The following is a 17,568-nucleotide window of genomic DNA, read 5'->3' as shown; positions in this document are numbered from 1 at the left end:
ATCCAAACCGATGGACAATGAACTTCACTACACTTTTTACCATACCATTAACAAAAATATGTTCACCATTCTATATAACGAAGGTTACAATATTGTAACCCTAGATCTATGAGCACAGGCGGAGCCCTCTACTGGACTCTATGGGTAATACTTTCCTCCGCAGTCACCCACTGAAATTTGCATGTATGTAGCCAATCAGGACGCACATATTGATTACATGTGTCTCGCACAGTATAAAAGCAGCACTCCGCTGCTGCTCTCATCCAGAAACCACTTCAGTGAACGGCGTAGGAATGGCAGTGTCCATAGGTAGAGGGCTCCGCCTGTGCTTATGGAACTATGGTTACAATGTCATAACCTCCTTTCTATCTCTGCCCTCTACTCGACTTTATGGGTACAGTATGTGGAGCTTGATGAATGTTCGCCCTGCCGCCACATGTCATCAGACAGCCTCAATGAGCTCAAGTGGCTATAGGTTAGTTGCTGCAGCCCTCCTACCACTTTATAATCCGAGCTACTTCAGCAGAGCAGTAGGGGGCCCAACCCAGCCCAGTCAACATGAACATAAAACTGGGTGGACCATGGCAGAGATCAAAACCCATACAACAGACACCCTGCACACCTCATTCCCTAAGTCATCATGGATCAGGTGTACCCCAACTGACACTCACACCACCCTTTTCACAAGTCCTGAGTCGCCCCTACGAGCATGGACCTTGAAGACGCTAACAAAGACCAGGACGCTGCCATGCGTGTCCTTGAAACTCACCCCACTGAATAAGGCTATTGACGCTGCTACACCACATGTGCAATGCACTCGGCAACGGTGGGGGGGGTCGTCATCCGCCTGCCAGTAGGCTTTGGAGATGCACTCGCAAAGCCAACTAGCTAGGCGCTTCTTGGATAGGCCTTTACGAGCCACTCACTCTCCATAGCACACACAACAGCTGTTCAGTGTGCCGAATGGGGGCTGTGCATTCAATAGATGCAATTTTGCCTCCCTGACATGCCACTTAGGGTGGAGGGCAAAATGCCTCTAGCTGAATAGTTCTCGACCTAAATGAACTCCTTATGTTCTTGGGGACAAAGGAGGGGTTTGATCTGAGAGTAGCACTGCTGTGGTCACCACAAATAGCTGCTCTTGTCTCACTCTCTTCAGCAGAGGGGGAATGAGACGAAGAGGGGGAAAGGCGTATAGCAGCCTCCACTCCCAGGGGTGGATTGTCTTGAGGCATCAGGGAGAACCAGCAGTGAGTGTTGTTCCGACTGGTGGGCAGATCCACTTCTGCTTCCCTGAACCGGTTCCAAATCTCCTGCACCACCTCAGAGTGCAGCCTCCACTGGTCTGCTAGAGGGCCACCTCTTGACATGAGGTCGGCGCCCCTCTTTTCCGGACCCGGAATGTGTAGGGCTCTCAGAGACAGGACATGTTCTGAGGCCCACACAACAGGTCCTCCACCATCTTCAACAGGGCTGTGGATTGGACTCGCCCTGCCTGTTGATGTAGTTAACCATGGTGTGGTTGTCTGTTCTCACCAACACCTGTAACTCCTGAACCAGAGTCAGGAAGTGCTGGAGAACCAGGAGCACCGCTTGAAGTTCGAGGAGGTTGATGTGTTGGTTTTCCCCTGAAGGCCACACACCACCTATCGCTCTCCCCAGACAGGTGTCCCCCCCCCCCCCCTTCCTTCAGGGACACATCTGTGAACACCGCTATGTAGGAGGTCACTTTCGACAGATGCCGTGGGGACCCCCAGTAACCCAGGTCTGGCAGCCAGGAAGCTGTGGTACTCCAATTTGGCCTTCCAAACCTTACATAAATGGAAGATTGGCCCATGGAAGTCGATATCGAAAGGGCCGAACTGTTGGTGTGGTCCGTGAATGCATCACCATCTGTTGCCTCATCACAGCATTTGATGTTTTGTCAATGTGTTATTTCTCCTCTGTATTTCCCATGGAAAAAAAAAAAGGGGAGGGAAACAGACATGAACTCTCCTCTCCTTGTTTCATGTGCAGGCCTGGGGCATTATGTAATAAAGGGAAGGGGTTTTGTTTAAAATAAAAAAATCAGGTAGAGAGTAACACGTGGCAACAAAGGAAGACAACAGAACTGTATCAGTCAAGGATTGATTTATTGCCAGGATCATACAATAAATTAAAACTAGGCCAAAAAACAGTAAAACTATAAATGCACTACTAAAACTAAGAAATACAATACACTAATAAAACTACTAATTACTAAAATGTAGATTAAACTATAAAATATTGAAACAAAAGGAGGTGGGGGAGACACCAGCCCTTTCCTCGTGGTGGAGGTTTGTCAGCAGTCCAGTCTGTCTTTTCGAAGCCACCGCCACCCTACACGGGCCGCGGCCACTGCTGCTCAATAAGGACACAAGATGCAATCAGCAGTAATTTGCCCTCACAACACCCGCCCTGCACTAAGACCAAGCGTACTCCTTTCCTTGTACTCACACTTTTGGGCAGAGTTTGTACTCTGCCCGTTGTGTGTTGCGCCATAGTACGCTGTGTGACGTCGGCTCTGCTCTGGCTTTTCTCCGGCTCTCTCTGGCACATCCTCTGGCTGTCTGGAGGGGAATGGATGGAGGGCTGGGGAGCATCACGCCACCTGCAGTCTCGGGTTGCCATGGCGAGGCAGCTTGCAGCCCTTCTCCCTCTCTCCCTCTTCTCCCGTGATTCCACACCTAGGTATGCAAAGGGAGAGAGGGAGGCTCCATGGCCAAGCTGCCCACACCTGGATCATACTTCGACTGCAGGCAGGGCTAACTACTGCTCCCCGTCCTCTGTCGTCCTCCCTCCAGACTCGTGCTCTTCTGTTCCTCCACTCCTGATTCCTTTGTCCGTTTTCTCTTTTTTCCTGCGCTGTGCCATGTTGTTTTCCCCGGCCTTTATTTGCGTCCAGAGTGTTTTAGTCCCTCGTCTTGCTGCATAATTGGCTTGTTAGGCTGCAGTCTCCTTTCCTATTGAGTAATTTCAAAGTCTATCAAATACAAGGGCTCAAACAGGTGTAAAAGTTTAGCAATCAGTGGCAGGGAGTAAACACTCTCAACACAACATGGCAGATTTCAAACTAAAAGCATGCAAACAAACATAAAAGCAAGCACAATAATAACAATTCTAAATACAATCTAAAATCATCATAATAAAAGCACAGCAAACAAAAAAAATCAAATATAAAAAATCAAATAAAACCAATACTTCTGCTGTATGACAATTACTCCTTATTAAGGAGGAGATAATGCCACTGGTGGTTAACCCGAGAGATAAGCCTAGTATGCCGGTTCTATGAAGGATAGCGGCGGGAACAATGGGAGACAGTGTTAACACTAAGCAGACATGTAGTGTGTTATAAATCATTTTGCTGGGTAAACCAGAAAAATGTAAATGTTGAAATTGTGTAATAATATCGCTGTATAATAATTTATAATAAGGGCCATGTCTTGCCCTGCCTCTCCTTTTTTTTCCACAGAGAGCATTTCTGGTGATGGACGCAGATATGTTTTAAGACAATTTCTGTCACCAAGCTCTACAGCACCCAAACCACCATATTCTTTACTTTTATACTTTAATTCTCTCTTGGTGACTTCCCTGGTTGTTCCCCAGATTAGGTTGGCACACTGTTTTTTTAATTGGGATATTTTGTTGGATGGAGGAAAAATATTCACTAGAAAAACTAGCTTGGATAAGATGACGGTTTTGACAATATTTACCCTTGTTTCATAATTTGTCGTAATCGTAATTCATCTTTGTTTTCCCATTTCTGTACCCCTTCTTGAATTTCAAACATTTTTTTCTCCCAGTTTCTTTCACTACATTCGCTGTTACAAATGGTCAGATTGAGTATTTTAATTCCTTGTTTGACTTCAATATTAATGTTTTGTCTGTCCCTCTCTGCTCCGATCCAAACTCCTTCCGTTTTGTTGTAATTTAGTTTTGCTCCAGAAGCATTTTCATCTTTGACTGTTTTTTGATAATGACAGTAATATTGTCAGCATAAGCAGTAGCAATGACTTTGTGTGCATGGCCTACACATGTTCCAGCAAAATGTCATTGTTTATATGTTTATTAGATGGCTGATGGCTAAAATATAAAGAGCTGCGCTCAATGGACAGCCCTGCTTCACACCTCTCTCCACTTCAAAAACCTCAGTTAAAAACCCATTATTATTTACAATATCACCTCATTTAAAATACAGACATCTTACCAAGTGAATAAAGCCACCAGGAAAGCTGTATGCTTTCATCACAGCCCAGAGATAATTCTCTTAAAATACTAAGGTTGTCCCACATTAACTGTCCTTTAATTGCACGTTTGTTCTTTATCTATAATTTCAATTCCAATTTATTATCTATGTTAGATTCATCACCTTTTTTATACAATAAGCAAAGAATACCTTCATAAAAAGAGTCCCCCTTAAAGCCACTGTGCAGACCTTCATTATATATTGAAGTAAGCAGGTTTATGACTTCATCAATATACAACTGATAAAACTCAGTGGGCAGGCCATCAGGAACGGGGTTTTTCCCAACATTTAACTGTTTGATGGCCTCTAATACCTCATCCTTTCTTATCTCACCAATAGGTAAGGTAAAAGTTGAGCGGCTGTATAAAGGGATAGTCCCCATAAAAGTGTTCACAGATGGGGTGTCAGTTTCTATTTCTTATATGTAATTGTACATAAATCCCTAATTACTTCTCTTTTAATTTTTTCACAGAAAACAGCATCACCATCTTTGTTTTTTTATGAATTTAATGAACTTGCTTTGAAGTTTTTTGTCCAGATTTAACAGCATGAACAAGGTTTCCTCTTTTATCTATTTCTGACTGTTTATATATATTATAAACAAATCACAATTCCTTGAAAACTTAACTGGCAAACCAAAATAGAAGTATATAAATGTAATTTCTAAGAGATGTGGTTGTACCAGAAGGGTCTTGGTGGTATCATGGTCTACACTTGTCTGTGTTAACTTGAGGATGATTTGCAACATAACCAAATCAATAGAAGCTGATGGATGTTCTTTTTATGAGGTTGATCTATGTGGTCTCTGCCGCAGTCCAAAGCTGGATGTTGCTGTCTCTTACATCCCAGAGGTTTGCTGTGGATGCAAAATAGTATTTCACTTATGTGTCCTGACATAAATGAAATTGACAACTTTGAAACCTGATAACTTGATATACTTACAGTTTGCCACAAGTTAGTCAGATTGCTATAGGTCACATTAAAATAATCAGGTTGTAAGATAAAGTAACTATACATCTGCATGTTGATAATGGTCACTTTAATTACTCAATAATCTTATGTTATTCACGGTCTGTAACCAGCTTTGGAACTCACCCATGTAGAACTGTGTGGCTGGTGTTTTCAAAGCTAATTAATAAAATAGAACATAATTTTATTTGGGTATACCAAGGGTACTAAGAGAAGACCATGTCTTCCTTGTAAACTGACTGAGACTGACAGAGTCAGTCACCATAAACTTATTCACATCAATTGAGTATTTTGGCAAGTTACAGGCAGCTAATATAATTAACAGAAAATTAGCATGTTGGCTAAAAGTCAAAAGTTTCAACAAATGTTGTGTTACATGCATTAGCTACTGTTATAGGGTTTATTCAGTCACGTCACTGCAGTACTTGGGATTATTAATTATTAACATTACCTGCATTCGATGGTGTGATTTAATGAAGAAAATTAGCCTAGATGTAGTTAGGTAGCTGGCAGGCAGGCTATTTACCCATGTGTTCGGTAAGTTAGCCTTCAGTCCACCGTAAGCTGGGTGTTATTTGAGAGTGTGAAATACTTGACTATATATGGGATATCACACCTATGGTTTAAAGTGTAAAGATGGCTTACAGAGGCCTATGGCAGCCTCTGTGAGCCATTTTTAAATATAGTCTATGGTCTCATGCCTCTCTTATGGTAGGCTTTTCACCCCACCTTTGAGAGAATCCATTTAGTCTTGCGATACCAGACATCGGAGATCTCCACCTATCGAAGTCTAGTGATTTCTAAATGCAAGGTAGTGCTTGAAAAGCGGCAAGAACTGCTGCTAACAAACTTATGCCCCTTACATTTTATCAAGGACACACCTTACTGGAAATGATGCTGTCCCCCCATTTTCCTCCTGATATGAAGGGCTGCCCTAATGACTTTGGATTGGTTCTGCAATGCTGTTTTTTTTTTGTTTGTTTTTTTAACTCGCTCTAATTGTTTCCACCCAGTTTTAACAACAAAACCTGGGAGATTGTCCTCAGTCTCAGAGGAGGGCTGTTCAGAACAACTATAAACACTTTTGCCTTAAGATGTGGTCAGACAACACATTGCACAAAATAGTCATACTGAAACCTTTATTGTGTCCGCTTTCCTTTTTGTCACTAATTTAACCAAAACAGTCTAGATGTGATAATAAACAAAGATCAGGAAATATTTGCTTATTTTAGCATTTTAGAGAAAGATGGGAGCTGGATCAACCCTATCCTGTATGCTTGTCGGGAACCAACACAAATGCCAGGTTAAGGCACAACAGTCATATGTGTACTGGGTAGGGCTTTAGGATCCACCCTGGCTGACCTGCAAATTTCAGTATACTTTACCACAAAGATGAGAGCAAGCATGTGGAGTCCTTAAGTGAGCTCCATCTGCGCTCAAATAATATTTCAGGACTACATAAACTTCAACTACAACAACACTTAATGCTGCACATCTGACTAGGCACTGTGGCATTAGACAGGATTACCTGTAAGACACTCTACCATACCTACTAACTATTGAATACCTGCACTAGAAACAAGAAGAGCAAGTCAGTTATTTTCTTTTTTTGGTTGTTGCTACTTCTTAATGGTCTGTGTCAGCTCTGCACTTTTATGGAAATTCTACCTTACCTTGCAAATCAGCTGGATTCGCAAGATCACAGCATCACACGAGAATCCATCTTGTCAGGCTTCAAGTTATGCACCTCTGTCAAAACCACTGGTGGTTTGGATCGATTAGTACCGTGAATCCATCTGCCTTGCAAGCTAGGATGTGATAGTGATAATCAGATGGTTGATCCAATCACCTAACAAGTACTTTTTGACAGTTTCCATGGACGACTTGTCAGATGGTTCTGTGCACAAACTATCTGGCACGTCAGGTTAAATTCAACCCAACCCCTGGACAACTACAATAAAAATACATATTATATAGTACTTGGTTAATCTTTGGCAATTGTCTTACCTTACATTTACCAACATTATACTATTCATTTAAAATACATTTCAGAAACAAATTATTTGAAAAGATAAATATCTATACACTTGAGATATGGTGTTAACAACATATCTAAATGTATCCTAAAAATACATCCATCTCTCTATGCCAAATGTGAATCACTCCCTATCGCTCTCTCCCTTAGCTGAACTTAGCTTTGACTGTGGAAATACCTTGTGATCTGCTTATAAGATGGCAAATAATAAGTTACATCTGTGCAAAACTTGGAAATGAAAGTTGATTCTGGAGATGATCCCAAACTTTTTCTTTAAGGCATCATTTGGACTTATGTCAAAATATCAACCCCTTTCACTTAAAACTGCATCTTTTTTATTCCTCACAGCAAAACATCAATGATGTTTATGTGGAACTTATATCTGGTGTTAAATTATCTGAGCTGGCAATCCCCCTTGAAGTCTATTCTCAGGAGACGTATAGCACCTGTTCCGCATTCATGGAAAGACTGTCAGAGTTTTATTTCTGATATCTGAGATTTATGTCCTGCTGCAACTATACACCAGTGACATTTCAGTGCTTCTCCAAATTTAAAATTAATTACTGGCTGTGATGTCAAGACGAACAGGACACAAGTGCCTGTCATGCGTATCATAAACTGTGTAAACTTGAAATGATTTCAACCTCTAGATTTATTGGAATAAAAAACCCACAAACAACACCATGCACTTTTGCAATTTACTACTGGGTACACTGTGGACATAACTGGTTTACTCAGTATTTACAAACACAATCAAGTTAATTTAAGTTCATTTCAAATTCAAAAATATGTCAACCTAATGATATTGTCATCTGTTACTGGCAGTGATTTTCAACCTGGTGTACAATTACATTAATTTTGGAGATTGACATATAAGTAATAAGTTATGTTGTATCAGAATGAAGGATTTAAGTTGCATATGGACAGTGTGGATGTAAATGTAATATGAATAATATCTAATAAATTTAATGTAATTTCATTTTACATATTTTGCTACACATCATTAGACTGTCTATTCAATTGAATCCAATATCTCTAAGTATTTAGATGGCTTTATACTCTGTTACTTAAATAACATTATGTACTAAAATGATATTTGTATTGTAATACAACTTTGTAAAGTCTTGTTACTTATATATCTGGAAAATAAAACATACGTCATTGTTCTGTCCCAGTCTGGCTCTATGTCCCTCCACCAGTCCACCAGATGCCCTCAGACTTTTGCCCTGTTTGTTGAACTGGACTGAGTAAGAGAGGATCCTTGTACAGGAAGATGATGTTTGCTTTCATACTAGTTGTGAAATGTGACTGAGGAGTTTGACACACCTAGGTAGACGTCAAAGATGCAGCAATTTATACACCAGGCAGTTCATTAGGGCCTGAGCCCCAAAGGGGCGAAGACCCTCTTGTATCTGTTCTGTTTCTTTTTTCTTTCTTCTTTCTTTATTATTCCACCACTTCAACCCTAAATTTGACCCCCTAAACATGCTCAAAAACTCACCGAATTTGGCACATCAGTTCTGGTGAAAAATTTGATAAAATGTAAAAATCAACCCCCAAAGTGTCAAAATGTGCTAGATAGCGCCACCTATGTATCTAAAATGGTGGCCACAGCCCGTAAGAATGTCATAGAAAGATCGAACCAAAACTCAATTATTCATCTCAACAAGACCTACAAATCATACACTCTTACCCCTGACCTAAATCCAACAGAAAGTCCACAATACACCCATCAAAGTATGACTTTGTGCCAATTTTGGACCCAGAACAAACACTATCTCCTCCTAGGGCGTTAGTAGGGCGTGGTATCGGCTTCAAACTTTGATACATGACTTATCACACTGTGCTGAACAAAAGTTATTAAAAACTTTGTAATAAATCCAACGGTTTAGATTTTATAAGCCCCGAAAGTTGGAGTGCCACATCGCACCTTACAATGTAAACCAATGTGGAGGCAATCTCCGGGCATGGACTTTGTGCCAAACTGAGGCGTCTGATGTCTACACTATAAGTCAGACCACTTTCAAACCTGTATCAATGGATTCACAATGAAAATTCCTACTAAAATGTGGTTTTTAATGTAAAATTTGGCCATAGTAGAAGAAGTAGAAGAAAGTGGGGGGGTGGGTGTCACGGTTAAATGGAGGATACAGCAAAAAGGTCTATATACATACAGTACATTATATACAAACTTTGTGTGAAGTTTGGTGTTATCATTTATTTTACAATAATTATGAGTCTATATGTATAATTCAGTAGTGAGGATGACCTATGAGGGGAAGGGAAAAAATGGAGTGAGAGTGACAGTTTAGTGTTAAAGTGCTGCAGAAAAATAAAATCAAAACTAAAATTTGTAACTCTGTACTGCAGTTTTTCCTTTATTAGGGCCCGAGCACCTAGCGGTTCGCTCACACTCTCCTTTCAAATATATGAGTATTTTTCTGTGTCCAGCTGCAATTATTTATTGTCTCTGCACATCTGACAGCAGTGTTCAATGCTTACTTTTTTGTCAAGGAGTACATGTGTTCCTAAATGAAAAAAATTAGGAGCACACATAGAAATTAAGGAACACACTGAAAAATGTTCAAGTAACTGTTTATTAAAGACAACAATTTAGCACATACATATTTAAATGCTGTGTGTGTATGTAAATCAAAATTTATGTTCTCATTAGGGGTGCTTGATTATGGCAAAAAGCATAATCACAATTATTTTTGCTCGATATTGACATCACAGTTATTTAACACAATTACTTTTTGACTATCATATTTGGCGATTGCCGATATATGCACATATTTTTTCCTACTTGGCTGAGGAAACTATTACAGATGCAAGCATAGATTGTACTAAGTATGATCAAAAAAGACAATATATGAGGGAAGAACTCAGGAAGACTAGAGTTCCGGAGCTCAGCATTAAAACTTTAATGAACAAGTGGGTGGAGTAGCAGGTTTTTTTGTTTTTGTTTTTTTTTTGAGTTTATTAGACAGACAGGATTGATGTGTAGGATTTAATATGTGGTCTACAGTCCGAAGCGGAGGGTGGCGGTAATGTGCCTAATATGCTAGTTGCCAACCGCTGTCATAACCCAAAGAGAGGAGAATAAGTGTTTTTTTCAAACAGAGTGGTACATCCTGTCAGCCGAAGGATTTCCTATCTGTGCAGCCAAACACAACAACTCCTCCACGGACTGTTTCGCCCTGATGGTCCTGGCGTTTCTTCTGCAGGCTTCATTTCACTTAACTGACCGACAGACCCTCTGGTTCTTCCCACTTTAACCTGAATAACAAACCGGGGCTCGGTAGTCCGGTTGGATCCAAACAGAGAGCCAGGGCTAACTTAGAGCTGAGCGTAGGCTAACTGGTTATGCTTCCTTCCGGTCATGCTGCAGCTAACGCTCCGTTAGCCTTATTAGCGTCGCCACTTTCTGTATCCGTCGTTTCAACTTTAAATCCCTCTAGCATTTCATATAGTCTTATGGTTGTAATTTGCAGTCGCACAGTGTGCAAGTAAATTATTTTTCCACTTCGCACATATCTATTTTTAGGTACAAATGCGGGTGAAATACTCGCACTGTAGAGCCCTGTGACAGTGCACATTTCAATCAAACTTTGACCAGGTCATGTGGGTTAAAAGTGTTAAAAGTGCACAATTTTGATGACACAGCTGTGAGCAAGTCAGCCTTATATGACAAACATCATCTGATTCACATGAAATTTTCAAGGTGTGCTCTACAGTTGATATACAGCGATATGATTTTTATTTAATTCGTGTTTTGTAGCACCATATAGTGGACACAGGAAATGATATTTAACTCCTTCATGCAATGTTAGATAACAGACAACTAAAGTAACACATCTTTGTCCAGCAAGGACTCGTGGCACCATATATTTAAACGTACAACAGACATGAAGTGCAATCAGGCAGATTCCCAGAGCCATGGAGACAAGCTTTGTGATTCGTCAGCTTCCAGAAATTTTATTGACGTGATTGGTGCTACTGGTGGCTCAATTACTGGGCGTTGTGGTGGCCTGATGACATGTCATCATGCAAGCTTACAAAAACAGCCTGCTTGAGCTTGGCTCTTCCTACTTGGTCACACCAACATCGAGGTAAGACGTGTTTTCATCTCTGTTACCATTGAGATTTGATGTTTCACCATGACAGAGGAAGTTGCTATAACTTTATTGTACATGCTCCAGTCTGCACCAAACTTTACATGTTTGATAAGAGTCCCAGCCTGAACACGTCTACATGACAATATTTTATCAGTGATGCAAACTGGCTGAATAGCGCCCCCTATGAAATTGCAGCAAAGCAGCCCCAGCAGCAGGCAAAATAGTGGACAAAGAAAGTGATGTTTATCTCCGTCTTGCACTGTCTGAAAACAGCCCGGGTCTGAAGACATCTATATGCCCATGACAGAAGCCCTTCAAATGCGCCACGGCCCGACATGAGCGGAGGCGCGAGGGCCCATTCAGTGCTGCTTGCATCTTAAGTTAACATTTGTTCCTGTAGATTTGAATAATTTGCATTCCAGTGCAGTTCAGTTTTGCTTTGCTCCTGAGGCTAAATAAAGACAATTTTTCAGTTCATACTGGCTGCTGTCTTCTGCATTTGGGTCCACCTGTTCTGCTCCACCTAAAAATATACTTATAAACTTATATAAATTGAACATATCTCTATCACAAAACAAGGTGTCAAGCATTCCTGAGGCAGGCTCAGAGCTGGACATTAACTAGGCATCTGAGACAGATGAGTGCTGTCATCTGTTCCTATAGCATGTCCCTGTTAATTGTTGAATGCATGTTTGCATGTTTCATTTTCAATTTATTTTGCTTAACTTTGACTATTTTTTAATTTCAGGTTTTGTATGTTATGTTTACTGTTGGAATAATAGATCAATTTGCAAACCAATAAGAAAAATACATTTGTCTACCTATAACTTTGTTTTGTAGCATCTTGACATAAACAGAATACCATTGAAATTCTGTCTGCATCAGATGAGGTACATTTTTCATCATGAAAAAATAAGAATAATGTACATTATTAAACTGCATGTTCTGCAACACAATTATTATGATATAAATCCGACACTCTCATTTTTACAATTTCCTTTAAAGTGCCACCATGAGCACAGATGCAGAGATGGAACAGTATGGCCCTGCGGCCAATTACCTCCAAAAACCAGAGTAGAGGATTGAGGCCCTGACTGCTCCATTTGATGCCAATGCATGTGTCATGTGTATACTTGTCAAAAAGGAAGGTGGCAAAGCCACGGTTGAGACAGACAGGGAAAGGTATGTAAATAATTGTTTGAAATACTATGTTAATTTAATTCATTCATAATCATTGTATTAGTCTCTTTCATCCACAGACCCTAACTGTGAAACATGACATCTAACTGAAAAAATCTTTATATGAAATATCTTGGTAAAACAAAAAAAAATTATTTACATTTTCTCTTCAGACTGTCACTGTAAAGGAGAAAGACATCCATTCAAGGAATCTTCCAAAGTTCAATAAGATGGAGGACATGGCCATGATGACCCACTTCAACAGGCCATCTGTGCTGTATAACCTCAAAGAGCGTGATGCATGATGGATGATCTAAGTAAGTTTTTAACTTTCATTCAGTGTGTATGTAATGTAAGTATTATTTTGGTATACATATACAAATGTTCAGTGTTTATTCTCTACTATTGCAGACCTACTTTGGATTGTTTTATGTTGGTGTGAATCCCTACAAGTGGCTTCCCGTGTATGATTGATTCACCACCCCATATCTTCTCCATCTCTGATAATGCCCATAAGTTAATGCTTACTGGTAAGATTAAAGTAACTACCGTTAAATTGATTGATAGAACTGACCTTAAACATAAGCTTATTTGAGGAATGATCAAAACAGAATTCATTTGAACTGTGTGTTCAAACTATGTTTGTATGTCAGATCATGAGCACCAGTATGGACTGATTACGTGAGTATGCAATATAGTATCATGCTAAATCTTTATAAACTTTATGATAATGAAGCAGACTCTTGATAATGTGTCTCTTTTGGGGCACAGCCTTTCTCTTGTAACAGTGTTCACATTTTTTGCACTTTTCCTCAATGGCTCTGGCTATTCTTGGCCAGTAGGATCTGACTCTGTTCTGGGTAGTGGTAGAATACTTCATGACCCATGTCGTATCTTACATCCAAGAGCCTTCTTTTCATATCCTCAATTCTTCCTCTCTTTAATTACAGCTTCATCCTCACGAGGTGGGTCTTGAGGCTGACGGGATAACCCATCTGCTTCATGGTTGGTTTGCCCTGCTCTGTACTTAACAGTGAACTGGTAGGTATAAAGAGCAGCTAACCAGCGATGTCCAGCATCATCTAGCTTGGCAGATGTTAACACATATGTGAGGGGATTGGTGTGGGTAAGTACAGTGAAACTTGTGCCATAAAGGTAGTCATTAAACTGCTCATCAACAGCCCACTTTAGGACTAAGAATTCAAGCTTGTGAGTGGGGTAGTTTCTTTTGCTTTTGGAAAGACCTCGACTGGCATATGCAACAACTTTGAGCTTCCCCTCCTGCTTTAGGTAGTGTGCAGCCCCCAAGCCTTCACAACAAGCATTAGTGTGTATGTACAACATACAATAGTTGTGAGTTAGGGATGTGCAGAGAGCCCAGTATTTGTATTTGTATCTGTATCTATGAATTCTGTTTGTATTAGAATAAAACTGGAAAGAGGCTTAAAAATCCTGTTTTTGTTGTTATTATGCTTTTAATTTTAGAAAATTAAAGTGTTACAATGAGTGTTCATGAATAAACTACCTTACGAAGGACTGTGCTGACTACTGAGCTAAAACTTTACTCATCACCTCATTGCAGACAGACCTCTACCTATTTATACACCCATAACACAGTGACAGAACACCGTGTAACATGTAGGGAAGAATTTCAAAGGCGATTATTGCTTTGCACTTTTTATTTATTGCCTATTTTTACAACCTAAATTTGTTTTGTTCCCTCACAAGGCACAGTGACTGTGGTCAGTTTGAATTTATGGATTGAATACCAGTCATTTCAAGTATAAAAGTATAAAAAATATCCAGAGACTTCTCAAACCACTCAAATCCACTGCCTGTCTGAATGCTCAGTGTGTTGCAACATTTAAAATTTCACAAAAAAAATTAAAAGCCTTAGTCTGAACTGATGTAAAGTGAACCTATGAAGCTACACAAAATTGAAACACCAGAAGTACCAGAATCTCTCTCTCAAAATCTGGTGGACAACTACCAAGATGGAAAAAGACATGACAGGATTTTGTGGAGTTGATCGATTTTGCACTATTGTTTGGGGTGTACTGATCATAGAAATGTAAACTTGAGACTTGTATTATAGTGCAAGAATAATTCCACGAGAGGTTTTTATAGAGCTCAATTTAACATGATTCTACATTTTGTTAAATCAGTATTACTTTTGAAAGCTTAGCTCCCTTTAATTCTACATTTTGGTTTGAGAAAGTGTCAATAAAGGATGGTGTGAGGCTAAGACAGCCAAGTAAAAATGAAAGAGAAGCAGACACTGGTATTGCTGCAGTCCTTAAACACACTGTTATGACCATTCAGCTCCATGATCAGGTCAGCTGTGGTTCACGTCGATAATAAATACAACTTAGTCTAAATTGTGAATATATACAGTGTATTTGGCCTAATTGTGGAGTTGACTGATTTTGCACTATTGTTTGGGGTGTACTGAACATACAAGTGTAAACTTGAAACTTTTATTATAGTGCAAAGTGTAGAATTAATCTAGTTTTTGTAAATCAGTATTGCTTGTGAAAGTTTAGGTCCCTGTAATCCTACATTTTGGTTTGAGAAAGCATCAAGGTGTGAAGCTAATGTGTAAAGTGTGAAGCTAAGACAGCCAAGTAAAAATGAAAGGGTGAAGCAGACACTGGTATTGCTGCAGTCTTTGAGACACATTGTAACCTGTGTCATTTACCTGTGAAAGTATATAAGGGATGGTTGTCTAAGGAGCTGGGGAGGGTAGTTGGGCTGTTAAGGCTGCTGTTGTTTTGTAATGTGAATGTATAGGTTGACAAAGAAATGCCCACACGAGCTGAAATAAACCTTGCCTGAGCCTCCTCCCTCATCCTCCAGTATAGCTGAAATGATATGGAGCTATCAGATCAGTAGAGTTCAGACACACAGGCAGAGATTAATTTATCGATTCATTTTCTTCCATTGTTGGCAGATTATTGCATACAATTTACATTATTCATATATTTTCTAGTTCCAAACATCTTATGAATGAATGCAAGATTATGATAAAGGATTCTGAGAAAATATTTTGTAATTTGAACAAAGACCAAACATGTTTTTTTTTTAATTTCTCATATTAATAAAATTATCAAATCAAATTCCTCTTAGACTCAGGCCTTCTCTGCATCCATGCAATGTTATAATTTGGATGTCACGGGTGACAAATAGATGTGGGTTGCCAAGTTATTACAAATCTTTACACTAAATTCTCTGGAAGACATCAAAGCTTGACTTGGAATACTGGAGCACAATGAGTCATCTCTATTCAGCCATTTGGCAACCCTTCATCTGTTAGCCCTGAGGACCTTTTAGTGAGAGTATCCTCGTAAAGGGAATATATGGTGACAGGCTAAACATGTTCATGTCACATAAACAACAGAAGAAATCAACACCACCAATACACCAAAGTGGATTTCTTTTTCATAGCAGAATCCCAAATCCCATATGAAACAAAAGGTACAACTCACGGGCCACTGTAATGATCACATATTTCTGCAAGTAAATCTCATTATCTAATAACAGTTCATTCTTCACAGCAGCCTGTGTGAGGTGATATAGACTAAGGGTAGTTGCACTGGTAAGCAGGTGTAATCTCTCTACATGCACATAAAGCATCACATATATTCATTCAGAGATGTACAGAAATATACATTCTGAAGCAATGATCTGGGCTTATGCAATCAGTATCAGCAGCAAAGACGCTATAACAAGTAATGGAAAATACTCATATGTTAGTCATTTTAAATTCTCCTACCATTTGCTGGAATAAATAAGTATGTGTCCCAAGAGCCACCTTGAAATGAGTCAAAATCAATTAAGAAAGAATTTACAACTGTTAACCCACTTCATGATATGAACTAAGTGTTTATATATTTTTTGATATGAACTAAATGTTAGATATTTTTATATATCATATCATATTTTCTTTGGTGAGCCAAATTCAAATCAAACATGCCATAATGTGCATAAGCCTTCAAGATCTGCCAGGACACTTGTATCATGCTTCTTTAATAGCTTCTTTAGTATCAAATGTAGCAACTGGATGAAGTTATTTGGCATGTGAAACTTATTTTTGACAATACCTGAAATGACTTGCCAGCTGTTTTCATGTCCATTTAGGGAGATACATAAAAGGTGAACTTTTATTGATGGTACCTCATCTTTCATTTTATTACAGGAATATGAGAAGTGACGGAATCCAGTAACTGTAGACAACAGATATTTTGGCACACTTCCAAAACTAAACCCCATGCATACATGGCCCTTAATGTATGTATTAATGTGATGTAACCTCATTTAATAAAGTGCTTTGATTCTCAAATTGGCAAGTTAAGATTTATAAGATTTATATGATCAAATAGTGAACAAACACAGCTATGCATTATGATATATTTTTATAACATTCTTTTGGTGTTACTGGCACACACAGTAATACACAGTTTTTATGAGCACAATGAATGTTTTGGTAAATATAGCATTACCATGGTCAAGCATTATTAAGCATTACATATTATAATTTTCACAAGACTTAGTATATAGTTATATTAAAGGTGAATTTTAAAAAACTAATTAAAGTATGTTGACAACTGTCTTATAATAATGTCATTTGGGGGTAAACTTTCAAAGATCTCATATATGCAAGTGTCCTGCAATTGAATACTGATGGAATCTGGATGAGTTTCCAAAACAAACCCCCAAAGCTGTCCATGAATTAAAAAAAGATTGTTGATGTTAACTACATGTTTCAACTTTCATGTCCTTCAAATCAAGAACTACATTCATTGGACTTGTACACAAACCATATTCTGCACTATTTAATGAATGGTAAAATTTGGCCATCATTTCATGCCTGCGCTTGGAGGTAGTAGTGGACCAACATTTATAATAACAAGTTTGTAAATCACTGAGTTAATCTAGAGCAGAAATGAATAAGCACCTCCTTCTTTCACTCTAAATAATTTTATATTTATTTTTCCTTAAACAGA

At 39.1% G+C, this 17,568-nt stretch overlaps 1 protein-coding gene and 1 long non-coding RNA gene across 4 annotated transcripts in view; both read left to right on the top strand.

Annotated features, from left to right (window-relative positions):
* Positions 1–17,568, top strand: part of LOC122966648 (myosin heavy chain, fast skeletal muscle-like) — a 254,697-nt gene that overhangs the window by 112,727 nt on the left and 124,402 nt on the right. The window lies entirely within an intron of this gene.
* Positions 11,015–14,062, top strand: LOC122966665. Of its 3 annotated transcripts, none has more exons than XR_006398431.1 (4): positions 11,015–11,380; positions 12,392–12,568; positions 12,739–12,882; positions 12,977–14,062. It is a non-coding gene; the product is annotated as an uncharacterized LOC122966665 (long non-coding RNA). The 3 variants fall into 3 exon arrangements; XR_006398430.1 differs by lacking the exon at positions 11,015–11,380 and adding an exon at positions 11,631–12,276; XR_006398429.1 differs by lacking the exon at positions 11,015–11,380 and having other exon boundaries at positions 11,631–12,568.

The sequence above is a fragment of the Thunnus albacares genome, chromosome 17, assembly GCF_914725855.1.
Source record: "Thunnus albacares chromosome 17, fThuAlb1.1, whole genome shotgun sequence".
Classification (NCBI taxonomy): Eukaryota; Metazoa; Chordata; class Actinopteri; order Scombriformes; family Scombridae; genus Thunnus; species Thunnus albacares.
This window is presented reverse-complemented; position numbering and strand designations above follow the sequence as displayed.